General features: G+C 35.5%; 1 pseudogene; it reads left to right on the top strand.

Moving 5' to 3' along the window:
- Positions 1 to 6,145: 6,145 nt before the first annotated feature.
- LOC123241672 overlaps positions 6,146 to 17,114 on the top strand; it is a 182,751-nt pseudogene continuing 171,782 nt past the window's right edge.

Raw genomic sequence — 17,114 nt, 5'->3', positions numbered from 1 at the left:
ACTAAGCTATCACTCTTTGCAGATGATATGATAGTCTACTTAAAAAATCCTAGAGAATCAACTAAGAAGCTTGTAGAAATAAACGACAACTTTAGCAAAGTTGCAGGATACAAAATAAATGCACATTAATCATTAGCATTTCTATACATTTCTAACACACTAGAGCAGCAAGAAGTAGAAAGAGAAACACCATTTAAAATCACCCTAGACAATATAAAATACTTAGGAATATACCTACCAAAACAAACACAGCAATTATATGAAAACAACTACAAAACACTTTCCAAAAAAATAAAACTGGATCTAAACAATTGGAAAGCCATTGATTGCTCATGGGTAGGACGAGCTAACATAATAAAAATGACAATTCTACCCAAATTAATTTACCTATTTAGAGCCATACCTATCAAGCTACCAAAAAACTTCTTTACTGAATTAGAAAAAACTATAACAAATTTCATTTGGAATAACAAAAGATCAAGAATATCAAGGGAAATAATGAAAAAAATGTGAAGGAAGGGGGCCTAGCAGTACCAGATATTAAACTATACTATAAAGCAGCAGTCATCAAAACAATATGGTACTGGCTAAGAGATAGAGAGGAGGATCAATGGAATAGACTTGGGATAAATGACATCAGCAAGACAGTGTATGATAAACCCAAAGAGCCCAACTTTTGGGAAATGAATCCACTATTTGAAAAAAACTGCTGGGAAATTTGGAAAACAATATGGGAGAGATTAGGTCTAGATCAACATCTCACACCCTACACCAAGATAAATTCAGAATGGGTGAATGACTTGAATATAAAGAGGGAAACTATAAACAAGCTAAGTGAACACAGAATAGTATACTTGTCAGATTTCTGGGAAAGGAAAGACTTTAAAACCAAGCAAGAGTTACAAAATGTAAATTACAAAATGTAAATTAAATGGTTTTGATTATATTAAACTAAAAAGTTTTTGTACAAACAAAAACAATGTAGTCAAAATCAGAAGGGAAACAACAAATTGGGAAAAAAATCTTTATAACGAAAAACTCTGACAGGGGTCTAATGACTCAAATATACAAGGAGTTAAAGCAATTGTATAAAAAAATCAAGCCATTCCCCAATTGATAAATGGGTATGAGACATGAATAGGCAATTCTCAGGTAAAGAAATCAAAAGTATCAATAAGCACATGAGAAAGTGTTCCAAATCTCTAATAATTAGAGAAATGCAAATCAAAACAACCCTGAGGTATCACCTCACACCTAGCAGATTGGCTAAAATGAAAGAAGGGGAGAGTAATGAATGTTGGAGGGGATGTGGCAAAATTGGGACATTAATGCATTGCTGGTGGAGCTGTGAACTGATCCAGCCATTCTGGCTGGCAATTTGGAATCATGCTCAAAGGGCTATAAAAGAATGCCTGCCCTTTGATCCAGCCATACCATTGCTGGGTTTGTACCCCAAAGAGATCATAGATAAACAGACTTGTACGAAAATATTCATAGCTGCGCTTTTTGTGGTGGCAATAAATTGGAAAAGAAGGGTATGTCCTTCAATTGGGGAATGGCTGAACAAACTGTGGTATATGCGGGTGATGGAATACTATTGTGCTAAAAGGAATAATAAGCTGGAGGATTTCCAGGCGAACTGGAGAGACCTCCAGGAACTGATGCAGAGCGAAAGGAGCAGAGCCAGAAGAACATTGTACACAGAGACTGATATACTGTGGTAAAATTGAATGTAATGGACCTCTGTACCAGCAGCAATACAATGACCCAGGACAATTCTGAGGGATTTATGGTAAAGACGCTACCCACATTCAGAGGAAGAACTGCAGGAGAAGAAACATATAAGAAAAACAACTGCTTGAACGCATGGGTCAGGGTGGACATGATTGAGGGTGTGGACTCGAAATTACCACACCAATGCAACTACCAAAAATTTGGAAATTGGTCTTGATCAAGGACACATGACAAAACTAGTGGAAATGCGCATCGGCCATGGGTGGGGGGATTGCAGGGGGGGGTGAAGGGGAAAGGAGGAGCATGAATCAAGTAACCATGTTAAAAATGAATATTAATAAATGTTAAAAAAAACAAAACAAAACAAAACAAAAAAAAGGAATACACCTTCATTTCAGCTGCACATGGTACATTCACAAAGATTGACCATGTAATAGGGCATAGAATCATTGCAAACAAATGCAAAAGAGTAGATATAATGAATGTAACCTCAGATCATAATGCAATAAAAATAATAATTACTAAGGGTACCCAGACAGGCAAATCAAAAACCAATTGGAAATTAAACAATATGATTCTCCAAAACCAATTGGTCAGAGAAGAAATCATAGAAAGAATCAACAATTTCATTGAAGAGACTTACAATGATGAGACATCCTACCAAACTCTGTCAGATGCAGCCAAGGCAGTTCTCAGGGGAAATTTTTATGCTTGAGTGCATATATTAATAAATTAAGGAGGGCAGAGATTAATGAATTGGGTATGCAACTCAAAAAATTAGAAAACAAGCAAATCAAAAAACCCCAGATGAAAACTAAATTAGAAACACTAAAAATCAAGGGAGAAATTAATAAAATCAAAATAAAAGAACTGTTGAATTAATAAATAAGACTAGAAGCTGTTATTTTGAAAAAACAGATAAAATAGACAAAGTACTGGTCAGTCTAATAAGAAAAATAAAAGAAGAAAACCAAACTGAGAGTATTAAAGATGAAAAGAGAGACCTCAACTCTAATGATGGGAAAATTTAGGCAATCATTAAGAACTATTTCACCCAATTATAATGCAATAAATATAACAATTTAGGAGATATGGATGAATATTTACAAAAATATAAATTGCATAGATTAACAGCAGAAGAATAGAATACCTAAATAATGCCATATCAGAAATAGAAATTGAACAAGCCATCAAAGAACTTCCTAAGAAAAAATCACCAGGACCTGATGGATTCACAAACGAATTCTATCAGACATTCAAAGAGCAACTAATCCCAATACTATACAAATTATTTGATATGATAAGCAAAGAAGGAGTCCTACCAAATTCCTTTTATGACACAAATATGGTACTGATCCCAAAGCGAGTTAGATCAAAAACAGAGAAAGAAAACTATAGACCAATCTCCCTAATGAACATAGATGCAAAAATCTTAAATAGAATATTAGCAAAGAGACTCCAGCAAGTAATTAAGTAGATCATCCACCATGATCAGGTGGGATTTATAACAGGAATGCAAGGATGGTTCAACATTAGGAAAACCATCCACATAATTGATCATATCAACAGTCTAACAAACAAAAATCACATGATTATCTCAATAGATGCTGAAAAAGCCTTTGGAAAATACAGCACCCATTCCTACTGAAAACATTGAAAAGTATAGCTATAGAAGGACCCTTCCTAAAAATAATAAACAGTATATACCTAAAACCGTCACCAAGCATTATATGCAATGGGGATAAATTAGAAGCCTTCCCAATAAGATCAGGAGTGAAACAAAGATGCCCATTATCACCTCTATTATGCAACATAGTACTAGAAACACTAGTAGTAGCAATTAGAGAAGAAAAAGAAATTGAAGGTATCAAAATAGGCAAGGAGGAGACGAAGCTATCACTCTTTGCAGATGATATGATGGTATACTCAAAAAATCCTAGAGAATCAACTAGGAAGCTTGTAGAAATAATCAACAACTTTAGCAAAGTTGCAGGATACAAAATAAATGCACATGAATCATAAGCATTTCTATATATTTCCAACACATTAGAGCAGCAAGAGGTAGAAAGAGAAACAACATTTAAAATAACCCTAGACAATGTAACATACTTGGGAATCTATCTACCAAAACAAACACAACAATTATATGAAAACAACTACAAAACACTCTCCGAACATATAAAACTGGATCTAAACAATTGGAAAGCTATTGATTGCTCATGTGTAGGACGAGCTTACATAATAAAAATGACCATTCTATCCAAATTAATTTACCTATTTAGCGCCATACCTATCAAACTACCAAAAAACTTTTTTACTGAAGTAAGTAAAACTATAACAAATTTCATTTGGAATAACAAAAGATCAAGAATATCAAGGGAAATAATGAAAAAAATGTGAAAGAAGGGGGCCTAGCAGTACCAGATATTAAACTATACTATAAAGCAGCAGTCATCAAAACAACATGGTACTGGCTAAGAGACAGAAGGGAGGATGAGTGGAATAGACTTGGGGTTAATGACGTCAGCAAGACGGTGTATGACAAACCCAAAGAGCCCAAATTTTGGGACATGAATCCACTATTTGACAAAAACTGTTGGGAAATTTGGAAAACACTATGGGAGAGATTAGGTTTAGATCAACATCTCACACCCTACACCAAGGTAAATTCAGAATGGGTGAATGACTTGAATATAAAGAGGGAAACTATAAATATGTTAAGTGAACACAAAATAGTATACCTGTTAGATCTCTGGGAAAGGAAAGATTTTTTAAAAAAGCAAGAGTTAGAGAAAATTACACATTGTAAATTAAATGGTTTTGATTATATTAAGCTAAAAAGCTTCTGTACAAACAAAAACAATGTAGTCAAAATTAGAAGGGAAACAACAAATTGGAAAAAAATCTTTATAACAAAAAACTCTGACAGGGGTCTAATTACTCAAATATATAAGGAGTTAAATCAATTGTATAAAAAATCAAGCCCTTCCCCAATTGAAATGGGCAAGAGACATGAATAGGCAATTCTCAGGTAAAGAAATCAAAAGTATCAATAAGCACATGAGAAAGTGTTCTAAATCTCTAATAATTAGAGAAATGCAAATCAAAACAACTCTGAGGTATCACCTCACACCTAGCAGATTGGCTAAAATGAAAGAAGGGGAGAGTAATGAATGCTGGAGGGGATGTGGCGAAAATGGAGACATTAATGCATTGCTGGTTGAGTTGTGAAATGATACAACCATTCTGGCTAGCAATTTGGAACTATGCTCAAAGGGCTATAAAAGAATTCCTGCCCTTTGATCCAGCCATAGCATTGTTGGGTTTGTACCCCAAAGAGATCATAGATAAACAGACTTGTATGAAAATATTTATAGCTGTACTTTTTGTTGTGGCAACAAATTGGAAAAGGAGGGTATGTCCTTCAATTGGGGAATGGCTGAACAAACTGTGGTATATGCTGGTGATGGAATACTATTGCACTCAAAGGAATAATAAACTGGAGGAGTTCCAGGTCAACTGGAAAGACCTCCCAGAATTGATGCAGAGGGAAAGGAGCAGAGCCAGAAGAACATTGTACACAGAGACTGATATACTATGGTAAAATCGAATGTAATGGACTTCTGTACTAGCAGCAATGCAATGACACAGGGCAGTTCTGAAGGATTTACGGTAAAGAACACTACCCACATTCAGAGGAAGGACTGCAGGAGAGGAAACATATAAGAAAAACAGCTGCTTTAACACTTGGGTTGGGGTGGACATGATTGGGGATGTGGGCTCGAAACTACCACACCAATGCAACTACCAACAATTTGGAAATAGGTCTTGATCAATGACACATGATAAAACTAGTGGGAATGGGCATCGGCATAGTTGGGGGGAATGGAGGGGAGAGGAAAGTAGAAGCATGAATCATGTAACCATGTTAAAAACGAATATTAATAAATATTTAATAAAAAAATAAAGAGGGATGTAAAAATGTAAAAAAAAAAAACTTAACTAAGGTTGGAAATCCTTCTTGAAAAGGGGCAATCAGGGAGCAGCTGGGTTGCTCAATGGATTGAAAGAGAGGTCCAAAGACTGGAGGTTCTAAGTTCAAATCTGGCCTCAGACACTTCCTAGCTGTTTGATCCTGGGCAAGTCATTTAACTCTCATTGTCTAGCCCTTACCACTCTTCTTTCTTAGAACTAATATAAAATATTGATTAAAAAAAGAAAGAATGAATAGGACCAATCAGAGATTCTTATAGTTGTCTCCATAGCCCTTCTAAAGCACACACCTCAAATTGCACAGAGTAGAGTAAAGCTGGTATTCTATATAGAAAATTCTCCCAGATTCTGGGCAGTGTTGGGGAAGAGTTCCCGAATATAAGCAGAGAAAAACATTCAACAAATGAGCATCCTAGGTATGACGTATCACAGCAGAGAACTCAGGTCCTCAAGCTCAAAGTAGAGTGACAGCAATAGAACCCAAAAATATCTGTGAAACTGTGGGTGATTTAATCTACTTGCATAAAGGGAGAAAAGGGTTTTTTTTAATTCATGATACAAGACAGACAATTATTACCTTAATCTCTTTTTCTCTTTTGAGTATATATTTTCTGCCAAGTAAAGCCATTTTGCCTCACTGAATGAAGCTAAAGAACATTTTTTTACCTTAATATGGTGCTTTGAAGGATTCGATTTCTTGCTTCCTCCCTGTTACTGCTTTTTGACATTTATTTTATGATTTCTAATTGGCATGCTTATAAAAAGAAGACTAAATAGATACATAAGGCAATAATTACTCCTTCCCACTGCAAACTCAAGTTATGGAAGGATTCCAGAGATGAAGGTAATATCCCTTTAATGTAAGTTCAAGCATTTGCAAATCATCATCAGTAAACAAAATTTTTGTATGGTATAAATTATTTCCTCAATTTTATAGATGAGAAAACTAAACATTATAAAAGTCAAATGACTTGCACAAGTTAATACACCTGCTGAATATTAAATGTATGGGAGTTGGAAAAATGGTACGAGAGGCAGAGCCAAGATGGTGGCTTAGTAGAAGAAAAAACTTGGGACCTGCTCAGAAATTTCTTCCAAACCAATCATTACAAAGTGTCTCAAAAGGCCAGAAGTCAAAATAGAATGAATAAAAGAACACAATAAGAAAGATAGGCAGTGAGAGTGGATTCCCATGCTATAAGGGGCACAATTACCCAAAGGTCTATCCTTCTTCCAATTCACCACACAAGTTAGAAACAGGAGTAGGAAAATCTCCAAATTCTTGTGGGCTGGCTTAAAGCCCCACAAACTCACCCTTGAGGGCTATTCCAGACTTGATCATTGAGGCTCAGGAATAACAGGGAGCTCAGTTGCATTCAGCAGCAGCAGCAGTGGAAACAGCAGGTAAGGAAGATAGCCTCAGAAAAAAGGCAGTGCTATACCACAGATGCAACCTTGAAAATACCAGCTCTAGGAGGTGGGCTTCAGAGCTGTAGCAGCAACAGTAGCAGCCACAACAGCAGCCATGGCAATAGCAGCAGCATCAACAGCCTCCAGTGGCAGCAGCAGCAGCAACCACAGCTGAAGAAGATAGCTCAAGGCAAAATGCTCTGAAGCAAGCTACACACACACACACACACACACACACACACACACACACACACACACACACACACACACCACAGATATACCTCCCCTTCCTCAGGCCTCTAACAGGGAAAAGAAGATAATCTCAAGGCATAGTCCTGTGAGACAGAAATCAATATAACAATGGCCACCAATGTACAGGAATCCCCACCATCCAGCAGGAAAAGGAATGAAAAAACAGAAAAAAAAACACTTTTGACCTTGGAAAATTTCTATGGAGAAAAAGATAAAAATTCAGAAGCAACAGAAGAGAGTAAGAAACAAACAAATATATGCAAACCCCCCCCAAATGAAATTGGTTACAAGCTCTGGAGGAACTAAAAAAGCAGTTCAAGAATTAAGTAAGAAAGATAGAAGAAAAGTGGCAAAAAGAAATGAAAGCAATACAAAAAGAAAATAAGAGTTTAAAAGACAAAATTGGCCAAATGGGAAAAGAGGAACAGATATCAAATGAAGTAATAAGCAAATAGAAGACCAGAATAGATCTGCTGGAAGCCATTAAAAACCAAATAGATCAAAATGAAAAGGAGAATCTCTGAAAATAGCAGCACAAAAAATGCCTAAATCATTGAATAGTGTCTATCCTCAACCCAAAAAAACAAAACAAAACAAAAAAACCTAAATGAAACATAAAGTTAAAAAACAAGAAAGTATATCCTAGACAGGAAAAAAAATGGAAACTGAAAATTCTGGTCATCACCTCCTTGAAAGAGATTTAAAAATCAAAAATCCTAGGAATATTGTAGCCAAATTCAATAGCACTCAGGTATGGTATGAAAATAATTAAGGAAAAAAATATCTCAATAATATAAACACTACTTCAAAATATGGAAAGCTACAGATAAATATTTGGTTCAAACATTTTTATGATGAAAATATCTTTGATACCTAAAACATGGGAAAAAAGAAATTATAGACCAATTTCCTTAATAAATAAGGATAGAAAGTTTTAAATAAAATATTGACAATGAAATTACAGCAAGATATCACAAAAATCATATAATCATATACTATGATCCTACCAAGCGGGACTTATATCAGAAATTTAGAGATTATTCAACATTAGAAAAATTATTAGCATAATTGACCATATCAATGAAAAAAATAAGTCTTACAATTACACTGAGATGTAGAAATAGTTTTGAAGAAAGTCCTTATCTTCTGCCTTAGAACTGATACAGTGTATTGATTCCAAGGTAACACAGCCATAAGGGGTAAGTCATTGGGATTAAGTGAGTTGCCTAGGGTCAAGAAGCTAGGAAGTTTCTGAGGCCAGATTTCAGAGTAGGACCTCCTGTCTCCACACCTGGCTTTTTATCCACTGAACCATCAAGCTACCTCTAAAAATATTTTTGATGAGATATAACAGGCATTCCTACTAAAAATACTACAAAATATAAAAATCAATGGAGATTTTTTAACATAATTAATAATATTTTTTTGAAAGAAAGAGCAAGTATTTTTCTGTAATAGAGATAAACTTGAGGCCTTCCCAACAGGATCAGGAGTGAAGTAAAGATGTCCATTATCACCAGTATTCTTTAATATTGTATTAGAAGTTTTAGTTATAGCAATAAGACAAAAAAAGTTGGAAGAATTAAAAATTTTCATTGAAGAGATAAAATTGCCACACTTTGGAGATGGTATGATTGAATATTTAGAGAATACTAGAGAATCAACAAAAAACTATTTAAAACAATTACCAAAAAGTAAAAATTCTATTTAATCTGTTTTGCAAGATATTTGCAGAGAAAAGAGATCTCAAAAAAGTGACCTGAACCAGAGAAGAACATCTGCCAGAAAAGTTGTTTTGAGAATTACCCTATTCCAGCATGCCTAAAGAGATATTTTCCCAGAAGAATAGAATATTAAATTTGAAGATATTCTCAAAAAGAAAGACAACTGCATAAGACTTCTTAGTTTTGAGGTATGATAAACTGATGAATGGAGAGTAAAAATTTGTTACTGAGAAAAAGACTGAATATTTATCTGTACCTTTCACTTCTTCTCTATGTGCCATTGTACATTGTAATGTCTAGTTATAGTAGGAAATTATTGCCCCTAAAAATTTCTATCAAAGATTCTAGTCAATCTGTTTTCTTTTTCCCTTTATAATTTTCCCATCATGTTAAAAAATTTAATCCTAACAGTTAAAACCCTTGATGAAGCTTTTATTTCTTTTTTAATGTACTGGTGAGCCAATTCTGAACTTTATGATTGTTGTATCAGTTAATGATTCTTTGAGGAGATTATGTTTCTTAATGAATCAAGGTGGGTAGAGAGGAAAATTAATTTTAATCCTGTATCATTAGTTTATTAACATTAATATGTAATACTCTCTTTTCTACTCACTCTCCACCTTTTAGGTTAGCTCAAAAAATAGAATCTGCTTCCCAGAATTTGGTTCAGGATTATGATCTGTAAGAAATTAACTTTAGAGTTTGACTAAATATGATAATTTTAAGGTAATATTGTGATCACTGATTTAAAATATTATAGCTCAAGTCAAAATGATTTTATTTTATTTTCAAAGAGGTGGAAATAGTGAAAATAGAGAAATGTAAGAAGAGGGTAAGGAAAATGTCTAGCCTATCACACTAAATGTTTCTCCAGTGTCAGGCTCAGATCCAGCACAGCTCCTTAACCCTCAGCCAGAGGATCCAGAGGTGTCTTATGGAAGAGTTCCACCTATGCAGCTTTCTCCAGGAAAGAAAGACCTCTCTGTAACTAATCTTCCCAGAAGCCAGGAAAGGAAAGCCAACTACTCACTCACCCAAGATAAAGTACAAAGGAGAAGATCCAGGAGCAGTCCTCCAAGCAGTAGTCCAAAAGCCCAAGTCAAGTTCCAAGCCGAAGGTCCATTCGAAAGCCACCTCCTCAAGGCAATTCATCAACTGAAGCTCCAAGCTGAAGATTGAAGCCAAAGAATCCCTGGACAGGAAGTTCAGGACTTTTGATAGTCCTTTTTCCACACCAATTCTTGCCCCTTCCTCTCTTCACAGGGACCAATCACAGCTTCCAAATTGCCAAGCACTGCCAAGAGGGCAGTGTCTGGGGGATCCACCTCTCATCTTCTGAGGGTGTAAACCCTTATCAAAGGATTCACAAGTTTCTGACTGATTGAGTTAGTAGGAAAGAGCTCTCTAGGTAAGTGATGTGAATTCTCTTACTTGATAGCTAAGGAAGTGTTAAGTAGGAGTTTCTTGATTGATTAACTCAAAATAGAGAAAGAGAATAAAGAATTACCTTACACCTATCACATTCAACACCTTCCAAAATACAGATTTGAACTCTTAGTTCACCACCTGATCATTAAATGCCTACCAATCAAGATTGTCTTTCTCCTGATAGGGGAAGTTCCAATAATGTAATATCAAGATGATGAACCATTATTTTTTAAAAGACTTTTGATATTTACTTGGCAATTTTTATCACCAAAAGAGATTAATTACCTCAATTTACTGGTAATTTCTGTCCTTTCTAATAAATAGATCAATCATACCTTAGTCTATTAGAATTTCGCATTTGACAATGACAACTCCACTCCTCTCTCTACCTCTACTCTGTCTTTCTCATTTGTATATCCATATGTAAAAGAAAGCATAATTAATGGTGCTGGCAACATATTTCATTGCTTATAAGTATTAAAATGGAAACTTCCAGGGGCATACCCAAGATGGAGGAGTAAATACAGCAGCTCCTTGTCACCACAAGAACATTCTCTGAGGTGGCAGCTGGGTAGCTCAGTGAATTGAGAGTCAGACCTAAAGACGGGAGGTCCTAGGTTCAAATCCGGCCTCAGACACTTCCCAGCTGTGTGACCCTGGGCAAGTCACTTGACCCTCTTTGCCCACCCTTACCACTCTTCCACCTAGGAGCCAATACACAGAAGTTAAGAGTTTAAAAAAAATTAAAAAAAAAAGAATATTCTCTGATCAATATTAAAATATCATCACAAAACAAATACAGGGTTTAAAGAACCAATAAGGAGACAGAGTGAAACAACACTCAAGAAACGAAAAACCCAAAAGGTAGGCAGAGATCATCTGGGGAACTGAGGTGAGAGGAAAGCAGAGCCAGCACAAAGCTGTAGCAAGGAGAGAAGGACAAGCCATGAGCAAGGCATACCTCTTCACACCCCACATCTTCTGTCCCAAATTCAGAACATAAGCTCAAGATAACATCCAAACCACGAGATCCTGCCTGAACAAACAGAGGTACAATCCAACTCACTAACCTTGAAATTTCAAACCTTAGAGAAGTCTGGGCTTAAGTGGGCTTCTTTGTGGGCCCAGAGTGAAAGACAGGAATCCCAGTCTGGGCTTGGGATGAGTACAAAGTATACAGTTTGGGGTGGCTGATAATCACTAAGTACTGATCAGTTTGCCTAAAACTTCAGGTAAGAGCTCCTAAACAGGACAATCAAGAGTGTGTCTGACTGGATCAAGGACATAGTAAGACTAAAAATTTGAGTCTAAGCCTGGGACTACAATTTGATCAACCCCTGACCTGATCAAGGTCAGAGTGAGATCAAAAGCTTATGCCCAAACTTGAGAAAAGTCCTTATGCCATCAGCAACTCAAAGGACAATTGAATCAGCAGGGGGAGGGAGCTCCCAGGGCCCTCAGTCCTTAGACTCAGAAAATAAGCTGAGAATAACATCAAGCAAGCACTGAAGTTAAAGAAAGTACCCCAACTTCACAGAAAACAAAGCCTATCTATAATTAATATGAGCAAATCATGCAAACAATAAAATGAGCAAACAATAAAAAAGCACCTAATTCTTAAAGAAATTTTATGGAAACAAAGAGCAAGGTACAGACAAAGAAGGGGACAGTGAAAGCAAAGGAAAAACATGCAAAGTCCAAAAGAAAAATATGGCGTTGACACAAATTCTCAAAGAGTTCAAAAAAGACTTCAAAAACCAATTAAGAGAGTCAGAGGAAAAGAAATTTCCCCAGAGAAATGAAAGTGATTCAAGGAGAAATATTCCAATTGAAAAAGGAGAACCAAAAACTGACAGAGAAAATTAGGCTTTAAAAATCAGAATTGATCATCTAGAAACTAATGATTTCATTAGAAATCAAGAAACAATGAAGCAGAATCAAAGGAATGAAAAAAACAGAAGAAAATATGAAATATTCTATTGAAAAAACAATTGGCCTAGAAAATAGATCTAGGAGAGACAATTTGAGAATTATTGGACTACCTGAAAGCAGTGATCAAGAAAAAACCTTGGACATCATGTTAAAAGAAATTATCAAAGATAACTACCCACACATCCTTGAACAAGAAAATAAAACTGAAATTGAAAGAATTCAAAGGACACCTCTGGAAAGAAATCCTCAAATGACAACTTCCAGGAATATAATAACTAAATTCAAGAGCCTTCCCAATAAGATCAAGAGTAAAGTGAGGATGCCAATTATTATTATTTAACATTGTAATAGAAACACTAGCAGTAGCAATTAGAGCTGAAAAATAAATTGAAGGGATTAAAATAGGCAATGAAGAGACTAAACCATCACTCTTTGCAGATGATATAATGGTCTGTGCTGAACATAGTGTGAAGGAACACCATATTGGATATATTGTAGAGGCTGGGCAGGCCAGAATGGCAAGGGAATGTAGGGAGATGAATTAATCCTCTGAATTTGTAAGGAATTAAGTCAATTGTACAAAAAGTTAAGCCATTCCTCAACTGATAAATGGACAAGGGACAGAATAGGCAGTTTTCAGATAAAAAAATCAAAACCATCAACAATCACACGAAAAAGTGTTCTAAATCTCTTATAATTAAAGAAATGCAAATGAAAACCATGCTTAGGTACCCTTTCACCTAAGTGATTGGTCTATATGACAGTAAAGGGAAGTAATAAATTTGGAAGGGTTGTGGCAAAATTGGGACACTTTTTGGTGGAGTTGTGAATTGATCCAAACTGTAAGGGTTTATTATTTACAATTAAAAAAATACTTAAATTATTTATGTGTGCTATTATAAAATATCCTCTGATTTTTAGTTCCTTTTGGATTTGTTTTATTTTGATACTTTTTCTCTTGATTTTGTTATTTGTTATTTTTGTTATTATTTGTGATTTTGTAATTTGCTATTTTTAAAATGAAATCCTAGATGTATTTTACTTTTTCTCTTTTATCTCATCATGTATTTCCCTTATTTTCTTTATATTTCTAATATTTTGTCATTTCTAATAACATCATTCAATCTGTGTATCATTTAGTCTTTGCTTCAAAAATCTGAATGCTATAAAACTTGGTACATATAGGTCCAAGATTGTTAATGCTTCTTTATGTATGGTACTCCCTCCCCAACATAATACAGTTACCCTATTCCATCCTTTCCAATTATATCCATTTTTGCCCCAATTCTGTCAGAAATCATGATTGCTACCCCTGACTTCTCATTATCATCTAAGGTATGGTATATTATACTCTGCCCCCTCGCCTTCTCTCTATGTGTGTCTCTAACTTTCAGTGTGTTTCTTATAAACAACACATTGTAAGGTCTTGATTTTTATGCTTTCTGCTATCCATTTCTTTTGTTTTTGTGAATTCTGTACATTTCCCTCTACTCTATTCTTCCTCATTGTTTGTCCCCCTGATCCATTCTTTCCACCTTTTATATTCTCAGATGTCCACTTTCCTTGAACTAATATTGCGCCAATTCATACATTTCCATAAGTCCTCTTTTATCTTCCCTCCCAGCTCAAAATTTGCTCACTTTTCCAAAGATCTATCCTTTGTTCCTTCCCCCTTTCCTTTTAATTCTTGTTTTACCCACATTTCCAAAAATCTCTTCCTTACCCATCTACCTGTGCACTTCTATCATTCCTTCAGGCCTTAAAGGGGCTCTCAGTCTCTTCTATATCCAATCCCTCCTCTTTCTCTGTACATTAAAGAAAATTTTACCCTTCTAATTGTTCATGTGGTTTTCTCTTTAATGCAGTTCTTTGAAAGTAGTGTTCTAGTACTACCAGCTGTACATCCCCTCCTCCCTCTCTCCATGTTAGTTTCTCCATTCATTCCTCCTCCATATGAGATAGCCATTCCACCTTGCCTCCTCTTGGTCTAGTTCAATACCATTTGGCTTATTCCATTACATTTACCTTGACCTCAAGTCACCATAGAAAGTGTCCAGATAAGAATGCCATTCCCAGGGATCATAGGCATCATTTCCCCATATAAGAATTAACCAATCTGAATTTTTGAATAGTCTGTAATTACCTTCATATGGTTCTTATAGATCAAATTTTCTGATGTATTCTGGATTTTTCCCAGGAATAGTTAAAACTTTATTTTGTTAAGTATTCCTTCTTTTCACCTTTTATAATTATGCTCATCTTTACAATATATATTATTCTTAATTGTAAATCCAATTCTTTTGCTCTATAAAATGTTACTTTCTGTAGTCTTCATTCTTTTAATGCTATGGCTGATAAATTTATTCTAACTGTAACTCCAGAGTATTTAATTTTTTGCATACCCTTTGATCCAGCAATACCAGTACCAGGTTTGTACCTCAAAGAGAAAATAGCAAAAATGCTTATACTAAAATATTGATAACCACCGTCTTTGTGGTGGCAAAAAAAAAATAGAAAATGACAAGGTGTTCCTCAATCAGGGAAAAGTTGTGGCATATGATGATGATGGTATACTATTGTGTTAAATGAATGATTAACTGTTTGATTTCCATATAAGCTGGAAAGATCTCCATAAACTGATGAGGAGTAAAATGAGGAGAACAAGGAGAACATTGTACACAGAGACTGAAACATTGTGCAATTGACTTTGCTATTGATAGCAATGCAATGTTCCAGGACAATCCCAAGGGACATATGAGAAGGAATGTTATTCACATCATGAGAAAGAACTATGCAGAAGGAAAGCATTGATTTTTCATTTGTTTATATGGGTATTAGATATAGTGTTTTGGTTTTTAAAAGATTATTGGGTCATGAAGAATTGGACAATACTCAAAAACAAAACTTTTCAGTGATCCCTTTAATTGAATGGGGGAAGCTGTTTCTCACTCCTGATCCTTTTTACAATATTTGATAGTATTAAATGACCTTTTCCTCTTGTGCAATTCTCTCATCTCTAAATTTTCATGAGATTGTTCTTGTATCTATTCCTCCCTGTGTGATTTCTCTTTCTCATTGTTATAAATAAAAACTGATCTGGAGGCTAATTACCAGATTTATAAACATTTATTAGTTGAGAGAGAGAAATAGAAGAGGGTTTTCAGCCTTTATAACTTTAGGGAAAGATCTATTCTCCCATTTCAGCTGGATTACTGAGACCATCATGACTTGCCAGAAATGCAAGATCAGATAAATTGCAGAGAGATAGACCAGGGAGCCAGTAGTTAAAGAGAAGAAGTAAAAAAGGCCACTCTCCTTTCCAAGTTTTCTTTTTAAATCAAATGCACTCCTCTTTCTGTGATCATGTTGCATTGGCTCTGCCATACTGATGCTCTGGAAGCATCAGTGCTCAGACATACAACTCTGTGACTCCTGGGTCCCACCACTGATGTGTCTTGAGATGAAAGCTGGAATGGATGTGTCCTGGCTATTTTAATTTACACATCAATTTCTTTTTCTGAATCATCATCTATTTCATGCCCCCACCCTGTTTTTTACCTAAAAAAGCTATCTACTCTCCTACTATCTCATTTGATTACCTCATCAATTACCACAAGTTACATTATTGTTATATTCATATACCTCTCAGATTTTAAAATCTCTTAGATCTTTATTTCTCTCCCAAAAACATGTCCTATATCAGTGATGAAAAACCTTTTAGGTACAGAGTACTTGGCTCAGCCCCCACCCCCAGACCACATGCTATGCTCCATCACTGAATGCCAGTTGTGTCCTGGACTCCCCCACACTTATCCCAAGCAGGGAAGGGAGAAAGTGCTCCCATTGGGCTGTTGGGAAAAGGGGGAATGTGAGAAAATGTCCTCAGGCAAGATGGAGAGGGGGAGGTGAGCAGCTACACCCAAGTCCCTCTGTCTTTCTAGTAATGAACTCTAGGGACATATGTGAGGGGAGAGCAGTTTGTGCAACTACAGAGAGTTCTCTGTATGCTGTCAGTTTACCATCACAGTCTTATATCTTTAACTCTCTATTGGACAATTAGAAATGAGAATATCATAGATATTTCCAAAACAGAACATCCAAAGCAGAATATATTTTCTTTCTCTTATATTCATCCCTCTTCTTAACTTCCCTAATGTTGTCCAGGATACTACTACCAACTGTACTGACATTTTTGACTCATTCTCACTCACAAAATATATACCAACAGTAGTCAAATATCATTTCTACCTATTCAAGATTTCTCATTTATGTACCAATATTTCCAATCTTACAACTTATACTCTAGTATAAACCTTCATCATCTTTCACTTTGACCATTACTTTCAGCTGTTTTCCCTGTCCTTCCCAACTCAAATGTATACTCTACCAAAATGATATTCTTTTTTTTTTTTACATTTATTAATATTCATTTTTAACATGGTTACATGATTCATGCTCCTCCTTTCCCCTTCAACCCCCACCCCGCGCCCCCCCTACCCATGCGCATTTCCACTAGTTTTGTCATGTGTCCTTGATCAAGACCAATTTCCAAATTGTTGGTAGTTGCATTGGTGTGGTAGTTTCGAGTCTACACCCTCAATCATGTCCACCCCGACCCATGCGTTCATGCAGTTGTTTTTC

Source organism: Gracilinanus agilis, chromosome 3 (genome assembly GCF_016433145.1).
Source record: "Gracilinanus agilis isolate LMUSP501 chromosome 3, AgileGrace, whole genome shotgun sequence".
In the NCBI taxonomy this organism is placed as follows: Eukaryota; Metazoa; Chordata; class Mammalia; order Didelphimorphia; family Didelphidae; genus Gracilinanus; species Gracilinanus agilis.
The sequence above is the reverse complement of the archived record's forward strand: the minus strand, read 5'-3'. Positions and strand labels throughout refer to the sequence as shown.